Raw genomic sequence first — 24,772 nt, 5'->3', positions numbered from 1 at the left:
TCAATCCTTGTCTCCAGGCTATTTATCTGTGATTCCATTTTGATTTCAAGATTTTGGATCATTTTGACTATCATTATTTGGAATATTTATCAGATAGATTCCCTATCTTTTTCTCTTTTGTTTGGTTTGGTGGGCATTTATCCTATTCCTTTACCTGCTGGGTATTCCTCTGTCTCTTCATCTTGTTTATATTGCTGTGTTTGGGGTGGCCTTTCTGTATTCTGGTAGTGTGTGGAGTTCTCTTTATTGTGGAGTTTCCTCACTGTGGGTAGGCTTGTACGGGTGGCTTATCAAGGTTTCCTGATTAGGGAAGCTTGTGTTGGTGTGCTGGTGGGTGGAGCTGAATTTCTTCTCTCTGGAGTGCAATGAAGAGTCCAGTAATGAGTTATGAGATGTCAATGGGTTTGGAGTGACTTTGGGAAGCCTGTATATTGAAGCTCAGGGCTATGTTCCTCTGTTGCTGGAGAATTTGCATGGTATGTCTTGCTCTGGAACTTGCTGGCCCTTGGGTGGTGCTTGATTTCAGTGTAGGTATGGAAGTGTTTGATGAGCTCCTGTCGATTAGCATTCCCTGGAGTCAGGAGTTCTCTGGTGTTCTCAGGATTTGGACTTAATCCTCCTGCTTCTGGTTTTCAGTCTTATTTTAACAGTATCCTCAAGACTTCTCCATCTATACAGCACCATTGATAAAACATCTAGGTTAAAGATGAAAAGTTTCTCCACAGTGAGGCACACCCAGAGAGGTTCACAGAGTTACATGGAGACAAGAAGAGGGAGGAGGGAGATAGAGGTGACCAAGATGAGATGAGGTGGAATCAAAAGAGGAGAGAGCAAGCTAGCCAGTAATCACTTCCTTATGTGCATGCCACAGTCTGGACTGCTCAAAGATGTTCATGGAGTTATACAGAGAAGAGGGAGGAAGGAGACAGAGGTGTTTAGGAGGATAAAGGGGGGAATCAAAAGGAGAGAGACAGATCCAGCCAGTGATCAGTTCCCTAAGTGTTCTCCACAGTCCGGAACACACAAAGATATTCACAGAGTTGGGTAGAGAAGAGAAGGGGGAGGGAGGAGACAGAGGTGACCTGGTGGAGCAAAAGGAGAGTCCAAAACGGGAGAGAGCAGTCAAGCCAGTAATCTTACTCCCAAGTAAAAATGGGTACTGAAGATTGGATTCTTAAAGGTACAAAATTGATTACAAATACCAAAAAGCAAAGATTGAAAATCTAGAGTAGAGGTTGGATTTTCAAAAATTCAATATTAAAGGAAAAAACAAAAACAAAGTAACAAAATTATATATATATATATATATATATATATATATATATATGAAGTTTGCTTTAAAAAATAGGGTCTCTCTTTTTTTTTTTTGCAAAGTAATAGTAGGTTATAAAAATGAAAGTTAAAGGAGTAATAGAGGACCTAAAAATAAAAAAAATTAAAGAATGATAATATAAATAGTAAAAATATATCTAGGACTTTCTCTGGTGTTATGGGCAGTGTGGGGTCAGTTCATTTTCAGATAGTTCCTTGATCTGGCTTATATTTCTCAAGATCTATAGGCCCCTTCCTATGCAGTCGGTACTAACTACAGGGTTTTGAACTATTGCACCTGTCACTCCCAAGGAGGTTCCCTCTGTTTTAGCTTCTTCTGTCTGCTGGTCTCTTCAGTGTCTAATTTCCGCTCTGATGTAAGGGGGCAGTGGTGGACACATTTTTATGTTCATTTGTTCAGTCGTGCTGTGGGGAGGGAGGGACACTGCAAACAAATAACACTGGTGTATACTCACAGTGTCTCAGCCACACTGGATTTGCCCCTGCTCGCGGCATGTGTGCTTTCCATGTCTACAGTGCTTAGGCTCTAGGTTGCTCTGCCAGGAACCGTCTGAGGCTGGCCCTGGGCTGTATGCACTTCCCAGGTCTAAGCCGCTCAGGTTCAGGTACTTGGGTACTCCTCAAAGGCACAGACTCGGTTGGGCCTGAGTTTTTTGCCCTTCCCAGGTCAGAGCAGCTAAGGTGACCAGGTGTTTGGCAAGTGCCATCGCTGTGACTTATCACCTCCCCCGTCCCTGCTGCTCAGTTTTCTGGGTGTACAACCGACGCACTTTCTCAGGAGGATGTTGACCGTCCAGAATGCCAAGAAGTCTTGGTTAGCAATGAAGACTGCTTGCAGTTTGGTAGATAATGCCTTTCTGGGGCCGCGATTGCCCCCTTCTGGCTCTGGCTGCCCCCTACTGCCTGGCATCAGAGGGGGATGGGCCAGCCTGCAGCCAGCTAGCTCTGCTCAGTCCTTTGTTCTGTGAGTGGAATTGGCAATGTCTTAGGTTAGGGCTTTTTGTGTGGTAGCTATCCCACAGTCTGGTTTGCTATCCCAAGTTAGTTCCCTCAGATTGCCCTCGGGACATTCAGGCTGGGTCCTTACTCTAAGCAATGCAGCCCACACCTCCCTGCCCAGCCCCCACTTGCTAGTGGCAGATGCAGGCATCTGCACTGCTTCTCCGCTTGGGGAGTTACCGTTGGGCATGTAATCTGTGGGGTTTAATTATTTATTTGTTTTTCCTCCCAGTTATGTGCCCTCTGTGGTTCCAAGGCTCACAGACTCAGCAGTGAGAGTGTTTCCTGGTGTTTGGAAACTTCTCTCTTTTTTAAGACTCCCTTCCTGGGACTGAGCTCCATCGCAACCTCTTTTATCTCTCTTTTTATCTTTATATTTTTTCCTACCTCCTTTCAAAGATGATGAGATGCTTTTCTGGGTGCCTGATGTCCTCTGCCGGCATTCAGAAGTTGTTTTGTGGAATTTACTCAGCATTCGAATGTTCTTTTGATGAATTTATGGGGGAGAAAGTGGTCTCCCTGTCCTATTCCTCTGCCATCTTAGGACTGTCCCCTCTTCTATTCTTAAAAAAAAAAAAAATCATGGAGTCTTTATCACCTATTTAATTTATAATTTATTACAATTTTCCCTCTCATTACAAGATTCATCATAACAGGAACTTTTGTCTGTTGTGTTTACTGACTTATCCTAAGCACCAAAACACTGTAATTTATGTATCAAAAAGTATACAATGAATAATTAATAGGTCGAGTGTTGTGTTCATTTTAAATCATAATTTTTGAACATTTGTCCTCTATTAAGGCTGCAAAAGGAATTCTCTCCACATACTCATGAAGATTGCATACTATTAAATATTTCACTCTTTCCATTGAGGAGAAAAGTGAGAGAAAGTGAGGCAGACCACATTCAGCATGGAGTTGGCCATGAAGTCCTGTCATGTCCCCACTAAACATGAGCTTACTACCATGGAAAACTGCCTTCCTGTCAATTCAGTTCAGTCTTTCAGTCTTGTCCGACTCTTTGTGACCCCATGGACTCATCACGCCAGGCTTCCATGTCCATCATCAACTCGCGGACTTTACTCAAACTCATATCCGTCAAGTCGGTGATAGCATCCAACCAACTAAGCCTCTGTTGTTTCCTTCTCCTGCCTTCAATCTTTTCCAGCCTTAGGGTCTTTTCTACTGAGTCAATTCTTTGCATTAGGTGGGCAAAGTATTGGAGTTTCAGTTTTAGCCCTTCCAATGAATATTCAGGACTGATTTCCTTTAGGATGGATTACTTGGATCTCCTTGCTGTCCAAGGGACTCTCAAATCTCTTCTCCAATACCGCAGTTCAAAAGCATCAATTCTTCGGCACTCAGCTTTCATTATAGTCCAACTCTCACATCCATACTTGACTGCTGGAAAAGCTATAGCTTTAAATAGACATCTTTTTGAGGGTTCCCTGGGGGCTCAGAGGGTAAAGCATCTGCCTGCAATGCAGGAGACCCAAGTTTGATCCCAAGATTGGGAAGATCCCCTGGAGAAGGAAATGGCAACCCACTCCAGTACTCTTGCCTAGAAAATTACATGGATGGAGGAGCCTGGTGGGCTACACTCCATGGGATCACAAAGAGTCAGACACGACTGAGAAACTTCACTTGTTGTTGAAGTAATTTCTCTGCTTTTTAATATGCTCTCTAGGTTGGTCATAACATTTCTTCCAAGGAGCAACTGTCTTTTAATTTCAAGGATGAAGTCACAATCTTCAGTGATTTTGGAGCCCCCCCCCCCAAAATGAAGTCTGTCACTGTTTCCACTGTTTCCCCATCTATTTGCCATGAAGTGATGGGACCATATGCCATGATGTTAGTTTTCTGAATGTTTTAAGTCAACTTCTTCACTCTCTTCATTCACTTTCATCAAGAGGCTCTTTTGTTCTTCTTCACTTACTGCCATAAGGGTGGTGTCATCTGCCTATCTAAGGTTGTTGATCTTTCTCCTGGCAATCTTTCTTCCTGCTTGTGCTCCATCCAACCTGGCATTTCACATGATGTACACTGCATATAAGTTAAATAATCAGGGTTACAATATACAGCCTTGATATACTGCTTTCCTGATTAACACCAGTCTATTGTTCCATGTCCAGTTCTAACTGTTGCTCCTTGACCTACATACAGGTTTCTAAGGAAGCAGGTATTCCCATCTTTTGAAGAATTTTCCATAGTTTGTGGTGATTCACACAGTCAAAAGCTTTAGCATAGTCAATAAAGTAGAAGTAGATAATTTTCTGGAACTCTCTTGCTTTTTCAGTTCTCCAACGGATATTGGCAATTTGATCTCTGGTTCCTCTGCTTTTCCTAAATCCAGCTTGAACATCTGGAATTTCAATGTTCATGTACTGATGAAATCTGGCTTGGAGAATTTTGAGCACTACTTTGCTAGTATGTGAGATAAGTGCAATTGTATTCTAGTTTGAATGTTCTTTGGCATTGCCTTTCTTTGGAATTGGAATGAAAACTGACCTTTTCCAGTCCTGGCCACTGCTGAGTTTTCAAAATTTGCTGAAATATTGAGTGCAGCACTTTTACAGTATCATCTTTTAGGATTTGAAATAGCTCAACTGGAATTCCATGACCTCCACTAGCTTTGTTCATACTAATGCTTCCTAAGGCCCACTTGACTTCACATTCCAAGATGTTTGCCTCTAGTTGAGTGACCACACCATCATGGTTTTCTTGGTCATGAAGATATTTTTTTGTATAGTTCTTCTGTGTATTCTTGCCACAGCTTCCTACTATTTTTCGTTTCTGTTTGGTCCATACCCTTTTTGTCGTTTGTGGTGCTGATCATTGCATGAAATATTTCCCTGGTATCTCTCATTTTCTTTAAGAAATCTCTAGTCTTTCCCATTCTATTGTTTTCCTCCATTTCTTTGCACTGATCACTGAGGAAGGCTTTCTTATCTCTCCTTGCTGTTCTTTGGAACTCTGTATTCAGATGGACATATCTTTCATTTCCTCCTTTGCCTTTCACTTTTCTTCTTTTCATACCTGTTTGTAAGTCCTCCTCAGACAAAAATTTTGCCTTTTTTCATTTCTTTTTTTTTGGGAATGGTCTTTATCACAATCTCTTGTACCATGCCAAGAACCTCCATACGTAATTATTCAGGCACTCTGACGATCAGTTCTAATCACTTGAATCTATTTGTCACTTCTACTGTATAATTATAGTGGAATGATTCAGGTATGACCTGAATCATAGGTCATACATGAGTGGTCTCATGGTTTTCCACACTATCTTAAATTTAAATCTGAATTTAGCAATAAGAAGTTACTGATCTGATCCACAGTCAGCTCCTGGTCTTGTTTTTGCTGCCTGTATAGAGCGTCTCCATCTTTAGCTGCAAAGAATGTATTCAATCTGATTTCAGTACTGACCATCTGGTGATGTCCATGTGTCATCTTCTTTTGTTTTGTTGGAAGAGGGTGTTTGCTATGACCAGTGCATTCTCTTGGCAAAATTCTGTTAGCCTTTGCCCTGCTTCATTTTGTACTCCAAGGCCAAATTTGCCTGTTACCCCAGGCATCTTTTGACTTCCTAATTGTGCATTCCAGTACCCTATAATGAAAAGGACATCTTTTTGGGTGTAAGTCTACAATGTCTTGTAGGTTTTCATAAAACCGTTCAACTTCTTCAGCATTACTGGTCAGGACATACTGAAATCGCTCAGTCGTGTCCGACTCTTTGCAACCCCATGGACTGTAGCCTACCAGGTTCTTCTGTCCATGGGATTTTCCAGGCAAGAATACTGGAGAGGGTTGCCATTTCCTTGTCCAGGTCAAGGCATAGACTTGGATTACTGTGGTATGGAATGGTTTGCCTTGGAAATGAACAGATATCAGTCTGTCGTTTTGGGGATTGCTTCCAAGTACTGCATTTCAGACTCTTTTGTTGACTGTGATGGCTACTCCATTTCTTCTAAGGGATTCTTGCCTGCAGTAGTAGATATAATGGTTATCTGAGTTAAAATTCACCCATCCAGTCCATTTTAGTTAACTTATTCCTAAAATGTTGATGTTCACTGTTGGCATCTCCTGTTTGACCACATCCAACTTACCCTGATTCATGGACTTAACGTTCCAGGTTCTTATTCAATATTGTTTTTTACAACATCAGACTTTGTTTCCATCACCAGTCACACCCACAGCTGGGTGTTCTTTTTGCTTTGGCTCCTTCTCTTCTTTCTTTCTGGAGTTATTTATCCAATGATCTCCAGTAGCATATTGGGTAGCTACCGACCTAGGGAGGTCATCTTTCAGTGTCCTATCTTTTTGCCTTTTCACGCTATTCATGTGGCTCTCAAGGCAAGAATACTGAAGTGGTTTGCCATTCCCTTTTCCAGTGGACCACATCTTGTCAGAACTCTTCATCATGACCAGTCCATCTTGGGTGGCCCTATAGGCATGGCTCATAGTTTCTTTGAGTTAGACAAGGCTGTGGTCCATGTGATAAGGTTGGTTTGTTCTCTGTGATTATGGTTTTCAGTCTATTTACCCTCTTATGGATAAGGATGAGAGCCCTTTGGAAGCTTGCTGATGGGAGAGACTGACTGAGGGGGAAACTGGGTCTTGTTCTGATGGGCGGGGCCATGCTCAGTAAATCTTTAATCCAATTTTCTGTTGATGAGTAGAGCTATGTTCCCTCCCTGTTATTTACTTGGGGCCAAACTATGGCGGAGTTAATGAAGATAAAGGCAAGCTCCTTCAAAAGATCATAATCATGCACTGCTACACTCAGTGCCCCCAACCCTGTAGTAGGCCACCACCAACCCATACCTCTGCCAGAGACTCCTGGACACTCTGCAGCAAGCCTGGGTCAGTCTCTTTGGGGTCACTACTCCTTTCCCCTGGGTCCTGGTGTGCACAAGGTTCTGTTTGTACCCTCCAAGAGTCTATTTCCCCAGTCCTGTGTAAGTTCTAATAGCTCTATGGTGGGGTTAATGGTGACCTCCTCCAAGAGGGTTTATGCCACACCCAAGTCTGCTGAACCTAGAGCCCTTGCCCCTGCAGCAGACCATTGCTGACCCGTACCTCCACAGGAGACAATCAAACACAATTCTGCCTCAGTCTCTGTGGGTTCTCTTGGTCTTGGTGTGCACAAGGTTTGTTTGAGTCTTTTGAGCCTCTCTGGTGGGAATGCGGTTTGATTCTAAACACTCCCACAAGAAACATCTTAAATTAACAAGATTAGAACTAACAATGGACTTCCCTCATAGCTCAGTTGATGAAGAATCTGCCTGCAGTGAAGGAGAGCTGGGTTCGATTCCTGAGTTGGATAGGACTTAGCGACTAAATCACCAGCAGAACTAACACTAGAAAGGTCTTACCTTTCTATTGTAGACCCACTAGCTATTGTAGACCCAATCCTACAACTTAAGTCTTAAGATAACAAGATTAGTCAGAAAGGTCTTACAAGATTAGTCAGAAAGATCTTACCTTTCTATTGTAGACCCACTACCTATTCTAGACCCACTCCTACAACTTATGTATTAAGATAACAAGACTAGTCAGAAAGCATTTTTATTTAGGAGAAACATGTCCTTGATAAAGATACATTGTTATATTGAATAAAACAAAGCAATGTAGGAAAAAAGTTTGTGTTTTTCTCCTTGAGAGCCCCAGATCCTTTCTCCTCTTTGGGGACACTGAGCTTCTTCTCAGCCTACCTATGAAATGACTCTCTCAGTGACTGACTGTTTTAGTTTACTAGGACTGCCACAACAAAGTACACCATAGACTAGATGACTTAGACAAGAGAAATCTGTTTTCTCATAATTCTGTAGGTAGAATCTGAAAGCAAGTTGTTGGCAGTTCTGGTTTCTTCTAAAGTCTCTTTCCTTGGTTTGTAGATAGCAGTCTTTTCTCTTTGTTTTCACATGATCTTTTCTCAGCATATATCACTTTATAACAGGACATAGTCATATGGAGTTAGGATCCACACCCTAATAAATTCTTTTTAAGTTAATTACCTCTTTAAGATCCTATCTCTAAATACAACCAAATTCTGAAGGACTGGAGGCTAACTCTTCATTATATGAATTTTTATGGAAATATAATTTAGCCATAATGCTGATATAAGGTTATGTTTTTCTTCTTAAGGATGATTGTGAAGATTCTTCTCAAAAGTGACACAACTTTTATGGTAGGCCTAATTCTAAGATGACCACCAGTGACCCACAGCCCTGTATTATCCCCTCCCCTGAAGTGAGGCAACATTTGTGACTTGTTTGTGATCAAGGTGACAAAACCTCTTGATTAGATTACATTGTATGTCAGAGTTGATGGGAGAATCACTTCCACAACTATGTTATACTATAAGACTAAGACTCTGTCGCTTACATACTATAGCAGAAGATTCTCTTGATGACCATGAAGAAGAAAAATGCCATGAATTGTGCCATCACAGAGAAAAACTTATTCCAACAATCTGAGGAAGCTTGTAAGCAAATTCTACCTCAATATGAGAACACTATCTGGTTGAAATTTTGATTTTTTGCCTTGTGAAGCTAGAAGCAGAGGGAACCCTGGAAAGCTGGATCTAGTCTTCTGGCTTACAGAAACTTGAGATAGTAAATGGGTATTATTTTAAACCACTAGTTTTTTGATAATTTGTTATGCAGGATAGAAAAGGAATAAGCTTCACTTAGTGAGACGTGAAGCTAGAAGTAAATGAAAACTTAATAGGCCCTAGAGGGGTCTACCTATCTGCTGGTTCCTTCTCAGTGGATCCTTATGTCTTTTTTTTTTTTTTTCCCTGCTTTATTACTATCTTTTAATCAGTCTGACCTAGTCTTTTCCCAGAGCATATAGGCCATCTCATAATTTTAGGTTTTCCTGAATAGCTTTCTAATTGATTTCACTGCCTTATTCTCACTACTTTATGATTCCTTTTGTCAACCTTTCTCACTCAAGTCTCTCCTGGCCATTATTTAGTATGGATGGAGTTTGAGGGCTTCCAGTGCTCCAAGGCAGAATTTATATATTATTTTCCCTTCACCAAAGTTCCTCCCTAATACCATTTTAAATTTGACTTTCTCAGTACTTCTATATATAGAGAAACAATTGTAAATGAAGAACGTTGAAAAATAATTTCAAGCTTAGAAGATAATTTTGCCCCCTCCCCCTTTTCTTTAAGTGAGTGAAAGTTGCTTAGTCATGTCTGACTTTTTGGGACCCCATGGACTATACAGTCCATGGAATTCTCTAGGGCAGAATACTGGAGTGGGTGGCCTTTCTCTTCTCCAGAGGATCTTCCCAACCCAGGGATTGAACCCAGGTCTCATGTAATGCAAGTGGATTCTTTACTAGCTGAGCCACAAGGGAAGGCCAAGAATATTGGAGTGGGTAGCCTATCCATTCTCCAGCAAATCTTCCCAACCCAGGAATTGAACCAGGATCTCCTGCACTGTAGGCAGATTCTTCACTAACTTGGCTATCAGGGAAGCTCCCCCACCCTCACCTTTTTTAACTGGAGTATAATTGCTTTACAATGTTTTTAGCTTCTACTGTACAGCAATGTGAATCAGCTATATGTAGACATTTATCGCCTAATCATATCCCAATAATCTATTTAAAATTTTTGTTTTTACTTGAAATACTAACTTTTAAAATATTATTGACAGTGTTTTCTCTTTGTTTATATATATATATATATGTATAGGATTTTAAATTCAGTTACTTTGTGAAGGGATTTCAATGCTTAATAAACTACTGGAATCTATGGGTTAGTTTAGAGCTAGAACTGAAATAACGTTAGGACCTGAAAATTACAGCCCAATTTGTCAGCATGGAACAAATATGAATGGCAGAGCAGAAAAAAGACTCAGACCTATAAATAACTATATTTGGATACTTTACCACTTTTCATCTATTTCATACTTTTTATTAAAGAGGACCAACTAATATCAGTTTATAAATTCAGTGACTATGATCTTTATTTCTTAATCTTCAGTGGGTTCTGTCTCCCCCATATCATGCAGAGTTTTTAGAGCTGCTTTATGGACTGTAGGGACATCAAAATAAAACTCTCAATAGGATTATTTTTAGGTGATTATTTATTTGTTGTAAGTAAGAGGGGAAGGTGCGATGTCATAGTCTTCACAAAGTCTAACCAACACAGGCTGTGTTTTTAAATTAGATGAGCTGTGGATGGTGATTTAATCATTATATCTTTGTAAAACTTTTGTTAATGTTAAGGTAGCATAAGAAATATTGATCGAGGCATTATCTGTAACAAAAATGAATCTAATCCCTGCATATTCTGTTATCTTAGGGTATATTATTTTTCCCTGACTGCTTCCAAGCTACCCAGGAATGTCAGACTTGCAAACTCACCAGTGTTTAACATCCTTTAGAATTTCTTATACTGGAGATACTATGAAATATTTTTTTAATCCCATGAATATTAAAAACCTATTTGGTGTATTAAATAATGATATGAATTTATGTAATACTTCATACGCAGTGTCTAAGAATTTGATGTGGATTGGTACATGGTTTCCACATAAATTACCTACTTTTAATTTTCCATGAATTTTGTTAATTTCTTTCATATTATCATTTATTGGGTCAAATATTGTTTTCCTTGGATTTCAACCTTCAAAAGTCTATGTTAAAGTTCTGAAATTAATATAAAAATAAATATTATGTAAGTATGACAGCTATATCTTTGATTGGCAGTGTTGATTCAACTTATTTTAATTCTAATGATATAAGATTGCAAAAATATCTACAGCCACATAAATAACATATGTTAAATTTATAACATATAGAGAGAATTTCAATATAATGGCTTTCACTTTGGAAATATAGCAAGTAGAAAATAAACTGGGTAATGATAAAGAAGTGTGTGCTTATTTTCAAATATTTTAATGTTGTCGCATTAAAAAAATATTAACAGAGAAAAATGCATTTCTTCAAAGAAAAATGACCCATTATGAGACATAAAGGATAATAAGAATATGAAAATAGTGTTTTAAGTAGAAATGAAAAAAAATTATGTTCATTATAAGTGACAGAAACAATATTGAAATACCATTTATTTGATTAGAAATGTTTGGTGCTGATCATATTAAGCCTTTATTTAGCTTTATTTGTACAACTTACTTTGTATTTGATCAGTCTGTCATGTGGTATTTTGGTAAAATATTTCAAGTAAAAATGATTTTAACTGATTATTTTATAGTGACTAACAAACTTTAAGAGAATGCTACTAAAATAAGATAGATCTTTAGATTGCAGTTATACAATTACACTTTCATAACTATTTCTTCTGTAGCAAATTATTCTTTGTTGTACTTTTTATGAAAATGATCTGAGAGTCTGTAAGGCAAAAGGGTAAAAAATGCATCATGATTCAATGAAGTGGATAAATATATGAACAAACTTAGTGATGTTAAAACACAGGACCCAAGTATAAGGCTATTAATGATTATAGATTTTAGGATTGCAGACATTAAGTATTCATGAAAACATTTCATGTACACATTGCCAGAAGGTCACCTCCCTTGAGGTCCAGCTCTCTTTCCACTTATGGGAAATAAATGACTCAGCTAGACCAAAGTTGATCTAATTAAGTTAAATAAATACTAAATTAAAATTTCAACATAAACATAACAGCATATTGTGTGAAGGAAAGATGATATTAAAATTTCAAAACAAAATTATTTAAAAGTTATCTTATTAAATTAGTACATTTGATTCTTTCATCTTTTGACAAAATGTTCAAGAACTTATACTTTTAAATGAATGTCATAAATATTAAATCTGGTTAAATTGTTATTAACCTACCTCCTGAAAGGGAAAGTCTCTCAGTCATGGATGGACTATACAATACATGGAATTCTCCAGGCCAGAATACTGGAATGGGTAGCCTTTCCTTTCCCGGTGGATCTTCCCAACCCAGGGAAGGAACCTAGGTCTCCCACATTGCAGGCAGATTCTTTACCAGCTGAGCCACAAGGGAAGCCCAAACCTATCTCCTAAATATTTCTAAGTCTTGTTACCATTATATATCTCATTATATCTTACATACACATTCAGCTGCAAATAGCTTCTCCAGTAACTTTTGATTATTTACATATCTAAACTCAAAGGGAAAATCTTATGTCATTCTGAGAGGTTTTTGTAAGTTTTAATGGAACAACAACTTCATTAAAAGCCATAGATGGATTATTTCTTGTAGTAGAAAAGGTTAAGCTGTATTTCTAGTGCCTGTTTACTTTTATCATATTAACATTAATTGAAACTCATCCTTAGATGGAGTATATATTGTTTAACATATCCCAGAGGCCTGAATTCAAATACTGTAATGTTTTCTCTCTTGTATTACCAGTAACTCATGAACTTCAGTTCACTAATATTTCCTACAGTTAAAAGTTATTGAGCACTAACTGTCCACAGAACAGTGTTATTATACTCAGAATCAAAAACATAAGTTCAAGCAAACAGTAACTATCTAGTATTTCACTAATCCTTAAAGATTATTTTTGTACATATAACTTTAAAAACAACTTTTCACTGGGAAATTTGAACAATTGTAACATTTGAAAGCAATTTTGATGTTCAGTTCAGTTCAGTCACTCAGTCGTGTCTGACTCTTTGCAATCCCATGGACTGCAGCACACCAGGCCTCCTTGTCCCTTACGAACTCCCAGAGTCTATGCAAACTCATGTCCATTGAATTGGTGATACCATCCAGCCATCTCATCCTCTGTCATCCCCTTCTCTTCTTGCCTTCAATCTTTCCCAGCATCAGGGTCTTTTCAAATGAGTCAGTTCTTTGCATCACTTGGCCAAAGTATTGGAGTTTCAGTATATATTACTGAAAATATATTACTATATTATCATTCAGGACTGATTCCTTTTAGGATGGACTGATCTTGCAATTCAAGGGACTCTCAAAAGTCTTCTCCAACACCACAGTTCAAAAGCACTAATTCTTCAGGGATCAGCTTCTTTATACTGCAATTCTCAGATTCATAATGACTACTGGAAAAACCATAGCATTGACTAGACAGAACTTTGATGGCAAAGTAATGTATCTGCTTTTTAATATGCTGTATAGGTTAGTCATAACTTTTCTTCCAAGGAGCAAGTATAATTCCATGGCTGCAATCAACATCTGCAGTGATTTCAGAGCCCCCCAAAATAAAGTCTGTCACCATTTTCACTGTTTCCCAATTTATTTGCCATGAAGTGATGGGACTAGATGCCATGAATTTAGTTTTCTGAATGTTGAGCTTTAAGCCAACTTTTTCACTCTCCTCTTTCACTTTCATCAAGAAGCTCTTCTTCTTTGCTTTCTGCCATTAGGCTGGTGTCATCTGCATATCTGAGGTTGCTGATATTTCTCCCAGCAATCTTGATTCCAGCTTGTGCTTCATCAAGTCCAGCATTTCTCATGATGTACTCTACATATAAGTTAACTATACAGGGTGACAATATACAGCCTTGACATACTCCTTTCCTGATTTGGAACCAGTCTGTTGTTCCATGTCCAGTTCTAACTGTTGCTTTTTGACCTGAATATAGATTTCTCAAGAAACATAAAATAACATAATTTTGATGTTAATTAAGCATATTTAGAGATTTTATTTTGGTTTGGTTTTTAAATTTAAATTAGCTTTATAAGGAGTTTTACCTACAGCCTGGGCAATGAAGGTATTTTCTATTCTACCACACTATTTTAAAATGAGAAAAGGTTAATTAAATATTGTCATTCACTAAAATTTATAGGTCATAAAAAATAGTGCCAAATATCTTATTTATATAATAACTTTATTAGGAATTTTACCTCTAATGATTTGATTCATATGTAAATTACCTCAAAGTAAAATTAACCTGTCACTTCTATAATTATTAATTATGCAATTATTTTATAGGCAAGCAGCAAGAGATAAAAAATTAAATATATGTAACACCAGAAATCAATTATAATATTATTTGCTATACAAGTAATTATGGTCTTAGTCTCCATTTATTTTACCATATTACTATATTATCATAATATATAATTAAATTTATTAATCATCCATTATACAAAGGAGAGAAGCATAGAACAGCTAAATTAAGGAAACCACAGATCATGGCAGTATTAATTTTGTAATATAATAACTTCAGTGTCAAATCATGGTCTCTGCATTCCTATGCACCACCTCATTTATGGTTTTGTTTATCATAATTCACCATCAAAATTAGGACTTCAACAATACAACAATTCTTCTTTAGTAAAGAAATTTAAGGATTGAAAATAATATACTTTAAAATATATTCTCTTTCTCTTTCCTTTAAAGTGATCACTGTCTTTATGAATGAAATAAGGTGTAATTAGAATTAATTTCTTGATCATTTAATATTCTGTTTCTTTTTTATTGAAGTATAATTAATTTAAAATATTGTACTAGCCTAGTGATTACAGCAAAGTGATTCAGGTTTACATATACATATTTTTTCAGATTATTTTCCATTATAAGTTTCAATATACAAGATACTGAATATATTGATCCCAAAATAGTGGGAACAATGTCAGACTTTATTTTTGGGGGCTCCAAAATCACTGCAGATGATGATTGCAGCCATGAAACTAACAGATGCTTACTCCTTGGAAGGAAAGTTATGACCACCCTAGACAGCATATTCGAAAGCAGAGACATTACTTTGCCGACTAAGGTCCGTCTAGTCAAAGCTATGGTTTTTCCAGTAGTCATGTATGAATATGAGAGTTGGACTGTGAAGAAAGCTGAGCACTGAAAAATTGATGCTTTTGAACTGTGGTGTTGGAGAAGACTCTTGAGAGTCCCTTGGACTGAAAAGAGATCCAACCAATCCATCCTAAAGGAGATGAGTCATGGGTGTTCGTTAGAAGTGAAAGTGAAGTCGCTCAATCAAGTCCAACTCTTTGCGACCCTGTGAACTGTAGCCCACCAGGCTCCTCTGTCCATGGGATTCTCCAGGCAAGAATACTGCAATGGGTTACCATTTCCTTCACCAGGGCATCTTCCTTATCAGGAGATTGAACCCAGGTCTCCCGTATTGCAGGCAGACGCTTTAACCTCTGAGCCACCAGGGAAGATGAAACTCCAGTATTTTGGCCACCTCATGCGAAGAGTTGACTCATTGGAGAAGACTCTGATGCTGGGAGGGATTGGGGGCAAAAGGAGATGGGGACGACAGAGGATGAGATGACTGGATGGCATCACCAACACAATGGACGCGAGTTTGAGTGAACTCCGGGAGTTGGTGATGTATAGGGAGGCCTAGTGTGCTGCAATTCATGGGGTCGCAAAGAGTCAGACATGACTGAGTGACTGAACTGAACTGAATGTTATATAGTAAACCTTCATTGCTTTTCTATTTTATATATAATAGTGTGTATCTGTTAATCATACACACCTAATTTATCACTTTTCCAACTTTTCCTTTTGTAACTATAAGTTTCTTTTCTATGTCTATAAGTCTATTTCTGTTTTTTAAACAAAATCATTTGTAGTATTTTTTTAGATCCCACAGATAAGTGATACCATATAATGTTTGTCTCTCTCTGTGTAACTTACTTCACTTATCATGTTAATCTCTAGATCCATCCATGTTGCTGCATATTACAATGTTTAATTCATTTTATGACTGGTTCATATAGACATAATTTTAATCACCCCTATCGGATTCTGAACTACTACATTAGTGTGGCATGTGGAAGAGTTACTTATGACTTTATCAAAAATCGTAAAATACTCAAGTGCACTAGTCTAAAAATGTATTTCTAAAATGAAGCTGAAAAATCGTGGGATAGTCAAACAGGCCTGGTTTCAACATAGGAACCTTTAGATTATTAGCTGAATGTTAGTTAACTTACCAGCTAAGCCAATTTGGTCTTAATGTTTCACAGATGTAATAATAACTTTAAAAATTTCTGCAAAATTTAGAGATAAAGTATGAGATTCATTTGGAGCATGCATGGTGGCTTAGACAGCAAGGAATCTGCCTGCAGTGCAGGAGACCCAGGTTCAATAACTGGGTCGGGAAAATTCCCTGGAAAAGCAAATGGCAATCCACTCTCTTATTCTTGCCCAAATAATCCCATGGACAGAGGAGCTTGGCAGGCTACATGGGGTCAAATAGTCAGATATGACTGAACAACTAACATTTTCACACTTTCATGGAATTCATTTATAGTTGGAAAATAGTAATTCATAGCTACTCTTAATATATTAAACTGAAGTGTGTAAGTATTAAATTACCTGGAGTGATATTGAATGTACTATTGGGAAACTAAAATTTTATTTATAATAATTATGTTCTTCTTGCTTTTGTAATAAAACGTGTGTGTGTGTGTATATATATATATATATAAAACACGTAAGTAAAGCACAGATATAGCAAAGAAGTTGTAATTAATTCTGGAGATGAAGATTTATGATCTATTTTAGTTTGTACTAATAGATTCTGAATATCTTTGAAGTGTAAATATTTTTCCTAATATTAAATGGAAATTAAATAAGTTTCATTTCTGTATATGTCTATCACATATATATGTTGCCTAATTTTTCTTTACATAATTCTTTCAGAATCCACTACACGTATGCTAATGTGGAAATTAATAATTTCAGAATCTCATCTTTAAATATTTATTGATAAAATTAACATGTCAGATTATATTTCAGATGATTTAGATTACTCAATTATAAACTTTTGTTGTTTGGTCAAGATAATGCAATGAATATAATCTTAAACTTTCAGTCATACAGTGAATAATTGCACCACAGGAAAGGTTTTCTTAAACTTTAGTTTCCTAGGATCAGTTAGTTGTGGGTATGTCACACAATTTGCAGAATTTATTGGACACAGTTATCATGCTGATTAATTTTCCTGGTCTGCTTCTGTAATCAGTGTCATCAACAGAGAAGGTAGATTGTAACTAAAACAAAATTGTTGTCCTCATTTAGTCAATAAAGAAAACACAAGATATTGCAAAGTAGTATTGCTTATTTTGGGGATTCCCAGGTGGCTCAATGGTACAGATATCGCCTGCCAAGCAAGAGATGTGGGTTTGATCCCTGGGTCTGGTAGATCCTCTGGAGAAGGACAACCCTCCAGAATTCTTGCCTGGAGAAACCTGGAGGGCTACAGTACATGGGGTCACAAAGCGTCAGACACAACTAAGGGACTAAGCATGCATGTGTTGCTTATTCCCAGAGGAAAATAAACACTTACTTCTTCAGGATACTATTACTTGATTTTCTTTTTGATTCTTTATTCTGAAAAAAAGACACTCTGCACCAACTGTAGCTCACCTCATCTTCCTAAAAATATGTTTGGCCTTCTCAGAAGAGTCAAAAATACGTTGCTATTTAAGATCATTTTGTGGAACATTCACTAATTTAAAGACTATGAATAATGGAAAATGCATTATTTTTACTTTTTAATTTAAGATATTTATTATTGGAGATAATTATAATATAGAATTGCTTAAAAAATTCATGCAAATTTACATGTAACATGGTCATAAGAGATTATAGAGTAGCTAGATATAACAAACAAATAAATTATTGAATATATTTTTTATTTCATTCTTAAAGCCAACAACTTAATTAGAATTGACTTAATGAAAAGTATTACTTAATTTAGTGCATAATTTAGAGATGCCAAAGAGATTCAAGGTATTGGATCTGATACACAGAGTGCCTGAAGAACTATGGATGGAAGTATGTGAAATTGTACAAGAGGCAGCGATAAAGCCCATTTCCAAGAAAAAGAAATGCAAAAAGACAAAATGGTTGTCTGAGGAGGCCTTACAAATAGCTGAGAAAAGAAGAGAAGGTAAAGGCAAAGGAGAAAAGGAAAGACAAACTCATTTGAATACAGAGTTCCAAAGAATAGGAAGGAGACATAAGAGAGCCTTCCTCAGTAATCAATGCAAAGAAATAGAGGAAAACAATAGAATGGGAAATATTAGAGATCTTTCAAAGAAAATGAGAGATACCAAGGGAATATTTCATGCAAAGATGGGCACAATAAAAGGCAGAAATGGTATGGACCTAACAGAGGCAAAATATATTAAGAAGCTGTATACAAGAATACAGAGAAAAACTATACAAAAAAGATCTTCATGACCCAGATAACCACGATGGTGTGGTCACTCACCTAGAGACAGACATCCTGGAATATGAAGTCAAGTGGGACTTGGGAAGCATCACCACAAACAAAGCTAGTGGAGGTGATGGAATCCCAGTTGAGCTATTTCAAATCCTAAAAGATGATGCTGTGAAAGTGCTGCACTCAATCTGCCAGCAAATTTGGAAAACTCAGCAGTGGCCACAGGACTGGAAAAGGTCAGTTTTCATTCCAATTCCAAAGAAAGGCAATGCCAAAGAATGTACAAGCTACAGCACAATTGCACTCCTCCCACACGCTAGCAAAGTAATGCTCAAAATTCTCCAAGCCAGGCTTCAACAGTACATGAATTGTGAATTTCCATATGTTCAAGATGGATTTAGAAAAGCAAGAGGTACCAAAGATCAAATTGCCAACATCTGTTGGATCAAGATTTCCAGAAAAACATCTACTCTGCTTTTTGGCTACTCTAAAGCCTTTGACTGTGTGGATCACAACAAACTGGAAAATTCTTCAAGAGATGGGAATACCAGACCACCTGACCTGCCTCCAGAGAAAACTGTGTAGAGGTCAAGAAGCAACAGATAGAACTGGATGTGGAACAGCAGACTGGTTCCAAGTTGGGAAAAGAGTATGTCAAGGCTGTATATTATCACCATGCTTATTTAACTTATATGCAGATTATATCATGCAAAATGCCAGGCTGGATGAGGCACAAACTGGAATCAAGAGTGGAAAGAAACATCAATAACCTCAGATGTGCAGATTACATCACCCTTATGGTAGAAAGTGAAGAAGAACTAAAGAGCTTCTTGATGAAAGTGAAACAGGAAAGTGAAAAAGTTGGCTTAAAACTCAACATTCAGAACAGTAAGATCATGGCATCCAATCCTGTCACTTCATAGCAAATAGATGGGGAAACGACAGAAACAGTAACACACTTTATTATTTATTTATTTTTGGCTCCAAGATCACTGCAGATGGTCACTGCAGCCATGGAATTAAAAAACTCTTGCCCCTTGGAAGCAAAGTTATGACTAACATAGACAGCATATTAAAATGTAAAGACATTACTTTGCCAACAAAAGTCCGTCTAGTCAAAGCCATGTTTTTTCCAGTAGTCGTGTATGGATGTGAAAGTCAGACTATAAAGAAAGCTAAATGCCAAAGAATTTATGCCTTTGAACCATGGTGTTGGAGAAGACTTTCGAGAGTCCCTTGGACTGCAAGGAGATTCAACCGGTCCATCCTCAAGGAAGTCAGTCCTGAATGTTCATTGGAAGGACTGATGCTGAAGCTGAAACTCCACTACTTTGGCCACCTGATAGGAGGAACTGACTCATTGAAAAAGACCCTGTTGCTGGGAAAGATTGAAGGCAGGAGGAGAAGGGGATGACAGAGGATGAGATGGTTTGATGGCGTCACCGACTCAATGGACATGAGTTTGAGTAAGCTCTGGGAGTTGATAATAGACAGGGAGGCCTGGCATGCTTCAGTCCATGGAGTCAAAAAGAGTTGGACACGACTGAGTGATTGAACTGAACTGAACTTAGAGATGCCAATAATTTGTATTTCTTTACCCAACTAGTCACCTTGATACATAGAAGAAAAAGTACATTGCTCCACATTTTAAACAGCAAGCACTATTTAGTTGAATAAATACATAGTATTAATTATGAACATGTGTATATCACTATCTGTGTATTCTAATGAAGCAATGAAATAGATTAAATATTTTACCACATGTAAAAATCTAAAGCATAATCAAGCAACCAATACTATGAACACAACATTTTATTACATAAATCTATTTTAAAATTTGCCCTATAATTAAAATTTATATTATTTTAATCATAGTAGTGAATATTTTTATCTACTCTAAATTTATTTAATGAAAACTAAAAGAAAGTATTTTTAAAATTCTCATTCCATGAGTTTAAGAGCAATGATAACCTTAGTACATAAATGGAAGTATAAATATTACTAGTTATTGGTGATAATAGTATTAATTGCATTATAAGAGCAGCAGCATTTAATGGTAAATAGACCCTGGGTATGGCAGTTATGAAGACTGATACTTGCTGTGACTCTTGCACAAAATTATTCCAGTTTCTAAAATAAAGATGGGGAACAAAATAATATGCATAGTGTTTTCTGGATCTAAATTTCTATCATTTTGAGGTTCACTCATTAAAAAAAATAGCAACGGCTTACTTGTTTTCAACATAAAATATGCAGATAGAGGTTATTCTAAATAAATGAGTTTAGTCCTCATTCTTGAGTGATGATAATGGGTTGGTCATTAAGAGACAGTAAAGTAATTAGCCTCCAATTAAAATAAATAAATTTATAATAAAAAAAGAGAAAGTAGAACATGTTTTAATGCAAAATTATCTTCCTGTTTGTGTTTACCTGTCCATTATTTCTTTTGAAATGATTTTGTATAGTAGGAATTATATTGTACACTTATAAATAATTCAATGTTTATCTAATTTCTCTATGCCAATGTATGTACTGTAGAAGCATTTAATGTCAATTTTATATTAATTATGAACAAAGGTACCATATTGACTACTAAACCTTTTTAATGCAATTATCTTACATGGATGGGTACGTTGCAATTAGTTAAAAATTTACTGTCAGAAGTTAATTGTGCTTATATGTGAAATACAGAACCTAAAACCTTATTTTAATATTGTAGCCAGAAAATCCCTGCAATTATACTGAAGGGGTACACTTTTAAAAGTCTGGGATGCACAATTTTTTCCTGTATAATCTTGTCTGTGTGTATCACATCTTAATTTGATTTTTAATTTTTAGATAAATATGGGCATAGTGAAGAGTCTGATAGAGTAACCAACATATAAAACCAGAAAAATGCAACCACAACACACACACATATAGAAGAAAAAATATCTGAAGAAGAAAAATGAAGCAAGGGCTAGAAGCCTGTGAAATGAGAACTGTTCATATTTAGTCCAGAAATAGATTAATCATATTTTCCTCCAGCCAATTTTTATCAAATTCAGACCTCAGGACAAAAAAAGATTGACCTTTTTTATCATAAAGTCTTGCAGGATATGTGAATGCATTTTCATTAGCACTGGTTCTAAAATTCTTGGTAACTTTGGTGTTATAATTATGGTCAGAATATGTTTCCTTTATTCAAGCAGATCCACAGACATGTTCTACCCATTGTGCAGTTTTGGTAGCTCCTCTTTGAGTTGTAAGAACAATCAATGTTCACAATTTTTGTTGGCATAAACAAAGCTAGAATCAATTCTATTGATGAAATATTTTTTAATGTACTTTGTTTTTCGTGTTTTTGTTTTGTTTTGTTTCATATCAGAAGCAATAGGAATTATTTTCAGAGAAAGAAGAATTATACTTCTAAAAAAAGTGTAGCTAATGGATCAAAATGTAGGTGAGAAACTTCACCCCCACAATACCTTTAAAGGAAAAGCTGTTTTACATGCAGAATTGGAGGCAACACCAGAAATACTATTCTAAGACAGCAGTAAAACTCTTTTTAAGCCTGCTGCTGCTGCTGCTAAGTCGCTTCGATCGTGTCCAACTGTGTGCGACCCCATAGATGGCAGCTTACCAAGCTCCCCTGTCCCTTGGATTCTCCAGGCAAGAAAAGCCTAGGCTAATGTGAATTTTGGAGGGAACCACTCAGTAAGGGGGCTTCCCAGGTGGCACTAGTGGTAAAGAATCCACATAACAATACAGGATATGTTAAGAGATGTGGGTTTGATCCCTGAGTGGGGAAGATTCTCTGGAGTAGGAAAAGGCAACCCACTCCAGTATTCTTGCCTGGAAAACTCCATGGACAGAGGAACCTGGTGGGCTACAGTCCATGGGGCTGCAAAGAGTTGGACGGTACTGAGCATAAGCACAGATTAAGTATGGCAGCAGACCAACATAAAACTAAATAGAAATGATTTGGAAAGTTGAATTAGAAACAAAAGTTTTACTAAAATAACTAAGAGTTCAAGACATATGTTTGTGTGTATATGTGTTTGTTTGTTTAATATATGGATGTAATTACTATATTACTACTAATGGGAGATTTTCACATTTAGGTGTTGCAAAGTCCTTTTGGGGTCTTAAACCTATATTTCATTAAATAAGAATGTAATATGAAATTTTGTTAGGTTTACATGTACTTGTTTAGCCACATTTTCAAATTAAATTATATACAATTGACTTGATTAAGGCCTTAGAATAAAAAATAACCTTTATTGTCCCCTAATATTAAAAAAAAATGTCTTCCTTGCAGAATAGATTATTCTCATGGAATAAGCACCCATGTCTGAGTTGCCAGGAATGGTAGATGCTTTATGTTTTCCCTACATTAGTCCAAAAAATAAAAAACTGAAAAATAAGTGTTTGTGTATATTTTCAGAAAATAGAGTATAATTAAAACCTGAGAGATAAAATATAAATAAATATAATATACTTTTAAATTTTCTTGATGAACTGTTTGAAAATATTAGCAGATAAAATGAAGGAATTTTCCTCTCCTTTTTCTTTCAGTTCAGTTCAGTTCAGTCGCTCAGTCATGTCCGACTCTTTGCGACCGCATGAATCGCAGCACGCCAGGCCTCCCTGTCCATCACCATTTCCCGGACAGACCGTGTTATAACTCTCAGGTCTCAAACAAACCGTGTTATATCTCTTAGACAAATCTGTGTTACAGCTCCATGTTTCAGCTCTATTTTATTTAGATAATGGCAGGAAAATCCATCCTCAAGGCATGAGGGCATGTCTACCCAAAGACGTGAAGAGAAGAGTGCCCCAGTGTGCAGGAGAGAAAGAGACCCCTAGCCCTTTGGCTCCTCTTTTTATATGTTTTTTCTCCCCCTGGGCCTGCCCTATGTAGATTGGGCTAGCCAGGAGTGCTGTGAGTGAGGTTCTCACTCCGGTCCTCGGACCTTTTTTTGTTCCATTTTCTCGGGCTTTTCTCTTCCTTGTCTTTTAGCCACCTCCATTCTGGACTCCTGTTTCCTATTCTAACTACCTAACAGATCTAAGAGTCCATCTTCACTCCATTGTGATATCAATAAAAACAGGTTGATGTATGACTCATCCAAGTCCTTGTTTGCCTTTGATTGACACCTTAGCTGTTTGAATAATAGGCAAAGGAAGACTTTATTCTGTTATTAAATATGTTAATAGATTCACTATATTTGAAGTGAAGATTTGAGATAATAACATCTATTTTACACCTTTGTGCTTTGTCACTTGAGTTGTGTCTGAGTCCTGTGACCCTATGGACTGTAGCCCACCAGGCTCTTCTGTCCAAGTGATTCTCTAGGCAAGAATACTAGAATGAGTTTGCCATGCCTTTCTCCAGGGAATATTCCTGACCCAGGGATCTAGCCTGCATCTCTTACATCTTCTGCAGTGGGAGACAGCTTCTTTACCACCAGAGTCACATGGGAAGTCCATTTTACACCTTTAGGTGGTTGAATATCTTGGTTATGCCCACTAAGTCTTGTTTTATAGATGACTCTCAGGCTAATTTATATTCACGTATCTAATAAATTATGTAAGCATGTCAGTGGTAATCTCTTTATTCTCTCTTTCTCTTTCTCTTTTTTCTCACTTACTGCAATTTGGAGTTTTTGAGAATCTCACAGTCTATGGTTTTGAACTTTCCTTTTTTCTATAAAATATATTAACAGAAAAGATCTTTTATAATTTTTAATGAAAATGACCTGAACTATGTCAAAGCATGGAAAGGCATTCTGTAATAATCACAGAGTCTTATGTAGAAGGTTTTTTAAAAAGCAATCACAACCTTTGACTTTGACCATAAATATATCCTTAACAGGGTGCCAGGAAAATTTCATTTTTAATTTAAATTGAGAATGTTAGTAGGTGGGATGGATAAAGATTATCGCTTCAACATTGCAAGCTTTCTTCTCTATATCAAGTTTGTATTGTTCATAAGAGTTAAAAATTCATCAAATGTATTTAATTGATTTATCACTATGATATACAAGTAAAAGAGGTGGCTCAACAGTCTGACTTTATGAACTTTACAGCACCTGCCTTTGCAGTTCTTAATTTGGCATTGGTATTATGGTAATACTGTTGTAGCCACCTGTTTTGGGAAACAAAATCAGTCGGAAAGACAATGCAGATGGTGGAGTGCAGTTTATTACACCGGCAAGGCCAAGGCAGAGTCTCCTCTTAGCCAAAGACCCCAACCAGTTTTTGTGAAAACCTTATATACCCTAAGTATACGTGCTCAAACTCACCTTCCCAAATTCCTAGA

The sequence above is a fragment of the Ovis canadensis genome, chromosome 1 (genome assembly GCF_042477335.2).
Source record: "Ovis canadensis isolate MfBH-ARS-UI-01 breed Bighorn chromosome 1, ARS-UI_OviCan_v2, whole genome shotgun sequence".
Classification (NCBI taxonomy): Eukaryota; Metazoa; Chordata; class Mammalia; order Artiodactyla; family Bovidae; genus Ovis; species Ovis canadensis.
The sequence above is the reverse complement of the archived record's forward strand: the minus strand, read 5'-3'. Positions refer to the sequence as shown.